The sequence below is a fragment of the Phragmites australis genome, chromosome 11 (genome assembly GCF_958298935.1).
Source record: "Phragmites australis chromosome 11, lpPhrAust1.1, whole genome shotgun sequence".
Classification (NCBI taxonomy): Eukaryota; Viridiplantae; Streptophyta; class Magnoliopsida; order Poales; family Poaceae; genus Phragmites; species Phragmites australis.
Window position 1 is genome coordinate 15,143,155 of NC_084931.1, and position 7,122 is coordinate 15,150,276.

Below are 7,122 nucleotides of genomic sequence, written 5' to 3' on the forward strand. Positions count from 1 at the left end.
CCGGGCACAGGCTTCGGATTTCTCTGCTTGCTTGCGCTGAGCCCGCGATAAAAGCAAAGCCTGGAATGTCGCACATATGTGAGCAACATGCTAAGTACAGCAATAATATCATAAAATACTGGTATACCTTCACAATCGCCACGTCGGAAGTGACGAGGAGCTCGTTGGCGGGTTTCTGGCCGAGCAGGATTTCAAGCTCGGGGAGGACGAAGGTGCTGAAAATCTTCTTCGCGTCATCGACCTCCCCGGCGCTTGGTTCGAAGGAGGAAGCCTTGAACGCCTCGTGCGCTATGGCCTTCGCGTCAAGCAACCCACCAAGGCCCGTCAACCCCTTTCCACCGCGGTGAGGCGCGCTCGGGGTCGATGCCTCAGTCCCAGAAGAGGAACTCGAGGGCAAAGACGGTGAAGAATATGCTACCACTTCAACATTATCGGTTCCTTCAACTTCGGTTTCCTGAGTGGTAGCCTCAGGGATTGTTCCCGTCTCTGTCATCTCGTCATCACTCAGGATCAGTGTTGGAAGTTCCACATGCGAACAGAACAATGACTTCAGAGGCCGGGCCTCCTGGGTGCCTTCGGGAGTTTCCTACCTGGGCACGTCATGCGACGCGGCAGAACCCTCCGGAGACGTTTCTGCATGGGCAACATCGGGGGCAGCTTCGCGTGGCCTTTTTCGGAGGGCAAGGGCCTTCTTCATCCGACCACCCTGTGGTGATCGCTCAGACTGTTTCCTTTTCATTGAAGGACCACCAGCAACCTATTCGCCGACATCTGCTGCCGGAGACCCATCCCTAGCACCCTGCAGCATGGTGGAGGCCTTCAGCCTTTCAAGATAAGAAAGGCCTAGGTATTCCAAGACTCGATTGAGTCTTCGAACGAGGCCTTGTTCGACGTACAACTGTGCTTCGCCCAGTGTAAACTTGCCAACAAGCATCACAGCTCTGGCCTCCACTTCGGCCACCAACAAATCTGGAAAATATCAAAACCAGTAAGCAAATAAGGCTGAAGATATAAATTATATATGAATGTTTTACAGGAAATCACGTACCCGTGAAGCCGTGCATAGGAGGGTGGGGTCGGCAAAGCCCCTCGAGCTCTTTTTCCCCAAATTCTGGGATAATCCAATCCCGGCTGAGGGGCCAAACCCCAGCAGCTATAAACTCCTCCACCAGGTCATGGGTAGATAGATATTTCGCGCAGCTAGCGAAGGCCTTGAGAGCTGTCTATTGGCACACTTTCAACCGCACCTTTGGCATGCGGTTTCCCTTAATCTCTTCGCATTTCGACACGAGAAATTCTTTGGCATCCACCTTGTGGTAGAACCACCATTGAGTCCAGTCACTAGGACATTTATTCTTGTACACAACAACGGGCGTAGTTAGCCCAGCGCGGTACGCGAAGTTCAAACAGCCGTAGTGAGCCTCGCTCTGAACTCCATGGGCGAAAACCGATTTGGGTTGATGATGAAGCCTATGTGCGGCAGCGAAGGCCCTAGTGGATGCCTTCGCTCCCTCTGACCAAGTGGCCCAGGCAAAGAGCCCCATCCTCACTATTGCATTGGGCGTCAGATGGTGGAGATATACTTCGAATAACTTCAGTATTTTAATAACCATGTCATCACATGGTAGGCGAAGACCAGCTCAGAAGTAATGGACAAATACAACCGCTTCGTCATCGACAGGCTCCGGTGTCTCCTGCTGACCGGGGAGCCAAACCTTCAAAACATCACCAATCAACCCTTCCTTCACAAGGCTGGCTAGCACTTCGTTATCCACCTTGGATTGCCCGATCCAGTATGTCTTCGGGCGAGAAGATCGGACCTTCGATGCCATTCGGCTCAAAGAGGGTGACTTGAACAGAAAATTACGCGAAGAGCTCAAAAGCGGGGCTTCCTCCGAGAAAGGCTCGGAAAACCGTAAGGGGCTTCGTACGAGAGCGACAGCTTCAGCAAAGGCGCGGTAAAAACAATTTACGCGGCGTGATATTTATACTGTAGGGCAATCCCGGTTAAAACTGCTCGCATCGAAACTTGAATCAGCTGGAAAAACTATGCTTCGGTGTACATCAAGAACATTAAATGCATGCAGTTACCAAGGAACCGTTTGGTAGTTACCAAAGAACCGTTTGCCAACCTATGACAAAAAAATAATAATGATAACAATTTTCAACGACATGCATTTGCTACAACAGACTTCGACAGGCTGAAGGGGACGGCGTGGAGACATCTTGCAGACTACAGGTTCGGCCTATCGAAGATAAACCTTACCAGTAGGGGGCTACTGTTGAGGATGATCCCCCCCCCCAACTCTTCGGAGGGTACCTCGAAGTCTACTGAAAATATCGCATGCTTACCACTGCAGCTTTGTTTCAGGGACTTCATCTGCAAGTGGCAAAGATCACGAAGCACCATCGGTCGAAGGGTGTAGGCGCGCCCGCATCTTCGATCTCTCGTGCCAGCGAAGACGAGAAGTCCATGCCCGCGGTCCTGAGTGATCACGGCGGGCGAAGATACGAGCGGACCTTCGCTCGAGGGCCAAAGGCCATCTGACGGACATCAGAGTGGAGAGGGCTTCGTTACATCTTCGGAGGTAGAGATCACTGCGGGACAATGGGCCCGTTTTTGGCCGTTCGGGGCAGGGTTGTAATTATGTAATTATGCTCATTTGTACCATAATGCCTCCGGATATTCCGAGAATGTAGCAGGTGAAGGGGTAGGATTTATAAACCGCACCTGTGGTGGCCGAGTACAGGCTATAAATAGGGCCACACTGTACCCGGAAGAGACATTGAAAAACTATTCCACCTCTGGCACGTATCACTCTGAGGACCCTTCGATATCCCTATAACCGAAGGTCCACCTTGTCTGGGATTTCGGTCCCAACACAGACAAAGTCTTTTTTTCCAGGAATAACAAAACCTTCAGGTTGATCCATATAAATGTCTTCATCTAACTCCCCATATAAAAATACAGTTTTAACATCTAATTTCTCAAGTTCATAATCATGCATAGCAACAATACTGAGTAAAATGCGAATAGAACTATGCTTCACAATAGGGGAGAAGGCATCATTATAATCAATACCTAGAATCTGGCTATAGCCTTTAGCAACCAACCTTGCTTTGTATCTTGCTGCTTCATTAGGAGAAATACCCTCCTTTCTTTTGAAAATCCACTTGCAACGAACCGGCTTCTTCTCTTTTGGAAATTTGACTAAATCCTAAGTATCATTCTTTTCAAGTGACTCCATCTCATCTTGCATTGTACTCATCCAATTATTGCAATCAGCAGAAGTAATAGCCTCATTGTAATTAGAAGGTTCAGCATTACCTTCAACTACTTCTGCACAACTCAGAGCATAAGCAGCAATATTACACTCCTCAATTAACCTCTTGGGCAGATTAATTTGTCTTCTAGGCCTATCAAGTGCAATAGAATGTTGTGTAGGCTACACAACGGATGAAGAATGTGGAGCACTAGATGAATCGTGATCAATAAATAAATTTTCAGCAATAGGTGTATCTTGGATAATGGCATCTGGTGTACTTTCTGCATTAATAAAATGCTCCACCTGTATGCTAGAACTCTGCTAACTCTGAACAGGAGCATTTGGCAACATAGCAGATTCATTAAAGACAACATTCCTGCTAATCACCACCTTTTGTGTTGCAAGATTCCACAATTTATAACCTTTAACATCAGATTTATAATCAAGAAAGATGCACTTAACAGCTCTAGGCTCCAATTTACCATTATCAACGTGAGCATAAGCAGGACAACCAAAAACTCTCAATTCTGAATAATCAGGTGGAGAACTAGACTATACCTCAATTGGAGTTTTCTTATCAGTGACAATGTTGGGTGATCGATTAATAAGATAGCAAGTAGTGGAAGCGGCTTCAGCCCAAAAACATCTATGCATACCTACATTAGACAACATGCAACGGGCCCTCAAGATGATAGTTTTGTTCAAACGTTCAGCTACACTGTTTTGTTGTGGAGTATCAGGAACAGTGTAGTGCCTCACAATGCCTTCAGACTTACAATATGAATCAAATTCATCAGAACAAATTCCATCCCATTATCAATGCGAAGTTTTTTTACCTTCTTTTTAGTTTGCCTTTCAACCATAACCTTCCACTCTTTAAATATTTTAAATGCTTCTGATTTATGCTTCAAGAAATAAGGCCAAACTCTCCTAAAGTAATTATCAATAATAGTTAACATATAACGAGAACCACCTAGTGAAGACCTACGAGATAGTCCCCATAAATTAAAATGTGCATAATCAAGAATACCTTCTGTTGTATGAACCGAAGTGTTGAATTTTACCTTCTTATGCTTGCCAAAAATACAATGCTCACAAAATTTTAGCTTGCCGATACTATGTCCATCAAGAAGACCTCTCTTGCTCAATTCTGCCAAACCAAGTTCACTCATATCCAAGACGCATATGCCAAAGATGGTAGCATAAGTATCTGATAATGAATGTGAACTTACAGCGGCATCACCTGTGATTGTAATGCCTCGGTGATGATATAAATTGGTAGATTTCAAATCACCTTTCATTACAATAAGAGAACTTTTTTTCACCTTCAAGACACCATCTCCACCTGACCAATCATACCCTTTATTATCAACAGTACTCAAATAAATAAGGTTCCTTTTCATACCTGGAACATGCCTCACATTTGTCAAAGTTCTAACAATGCCATCATCCATCTTTATCATAATTGATCAAATTCCAATAATTGGACATGGGTTGTCATCACCCATCTAAACAGAACTAGCATCTTGAACAGAATTATAAGTGGTGAACCAATCTCTATGTATACATATATGAAAAGACGTAGCAAAGTCAATAATCCATTCATCACCACTACTAGCACATCCAGCAAAAGCAACGAGAGTCTCTCCATCAGAACTATTATTGGAAGCAGCAACAGATGCTTTACCTGATTTACCTTTCTTCTTTTCTTTATTCTTCAACTTGTAACATTCAGATATGTCATGATTATTTTTCTTGCAATACCTGCAGAATTTTTCTTTGCCTCTGGACTTTGAACGACCCTTGTAACCGTTCGAACTTTTATCTCTTTAGCTATTATGCAAATTCTTCTCCTTTGTCCTGCCACGCACAATCAAACCTTCTCCATTGGAAGTAGAGCCATTAGTAGACATCATTTGTTTCATCTTTTCCTTAAGGCCTCATAAACTTCTTTCAAAATTAGTGTATTATGACTGTATAATATGGTATCTCTGAAGTTTGCAAAAAAAACTAGGTAATGAGCACAAAAGAATAAGACTCAAAACTCATCATCATATTTTACCTCCATAGACTATAGGTCAGCATCAATATCCTTAAAGATCGAAAGATGATTCAACACAGAACCACCCTCCTGTAATTTGTGCGTGAACAACTTCATCTTCAGATGCTTTTTACTGGTTAGATCATTGGACATGCAGATCAATTCCAGCTTTAGCCATAAAGCAGTAGCGATTTTCTCATGCAAAACCTCATACAAAATATTGTTTGATAAATGAAGATGAATTTGTGACAAAGCCTGACAATCATTTCTCTTTTCTTCATCAGACCAAGTCTTTTGATCTTTACTCCCAAAATTATCAAGCGTATCATCAGTATGCGCAAGAATAGCCCGTATCTTTACTTGCCATTGAGAAAATCTTGTATCACGATCTAACAGCGGAATATCATATTTCAAAGAACCCATGACGAAGAATAATCAGCAACAAAAAATAGCCTGTGTGCACCAAGCAATAAACTATAGAGGTCTTGGTACACTTCATGTGCGTGCAGCAATAAAACCAGAAACTAATCTCTGGTACCTTTCCTTGGGTGCACTAGCAAAATTTGATTTTTCTTTTTTTCACTTGACAGAGCACGGGATCAGCTTCCTTCTCTTCACGTGAGAGAGCGTGGGCCCTGGCTGATTGGTGGCCTGGCTTGGTGGCAGATCTGTGGCACCTCTAGACGTGAGCACGCAGCACGTAGTACGGTGTAGCTCCCAAAGCTTGAGTGTAGAAAATCCGGTGATATGCAGTAGGGGAGGAGGTGATCCGGCCTTGGCGAAGTCGTACGGCGCGACAGAGACCGGCAACGGCTGGATCCCGGCGGCTCACGTATGAGCGCGCGCAACGGAGCCGCAGAAGAACCGAGCGAGAGGTGTGGCGCGAAATCCGCTAGACCTGGTGGTGCGCTACGGCGACAGATCTTGACGCAGCGACGAAGGGCGGCGGATTCAGCGAGACGAAGGCGAACCAATTTATTTTTTTCTCGTGTAGATTCAATCCGGCTTCGATTGTTAGAAATAAAACATGACAGGATCGAACATGAGATACAATTTTTATGTGAAAAATTCTTGTGGGAAAAAACCACAGGCGTCAATCGACGATCTTCACTATATCAGGGATGTGTACAATACAGAGGATTACAATGAGTATCTCAGCTCTCCTTGCATCTTACAAGATATATTTATAGTGGACACATACGGCTCGAGTCTAATATGAATTGTTCCGAAATATAGACCGAAAACGTCCTTTATATGGTCCAACAAGAATTCGAATCACAGTCCAACAAAACTAATCCCCAGGGCTAATGTTGCTGGCGTCAGCTGAAAGAACTAATTTCAGATGATTGAAGTTTAGGTGGCGCGATAAAATAAAACGGCAACGCTTCGCCAATGACTGCAGCACCTGAATCGTTACTTCATCGTGATAACTTTGGCATCCTATAAGTTTGGCTCTATCTTCAGCGCGCGGAGGAAAAATCCTCTATGAAGGGATGGGATAGCATAGACCATCTCAACATTGCGTGGGAAGTGATGACCTCAGCTAAGCTAGTGAGCCTCCAAACCTTGATAACTATTAAGACAGAATTTGGAACGCAGCAATTTCATAGGAATTTCTGAGGATTTCATCAGAAATTGTATAATTCCTACATTCTAAACGGGACATAAGTGCAGAGTGATCTGATAAAGGGAGTTGATTGGAATGGGGTAAGAACTTCGTCTTTAGCTTATTCATTTGTAGGTTCTACCTTAGAGGCTATTGAAATTGAAAGATCTAAACATTGACGGGATTTGCACTGGTGCAGAGGCTGAGTC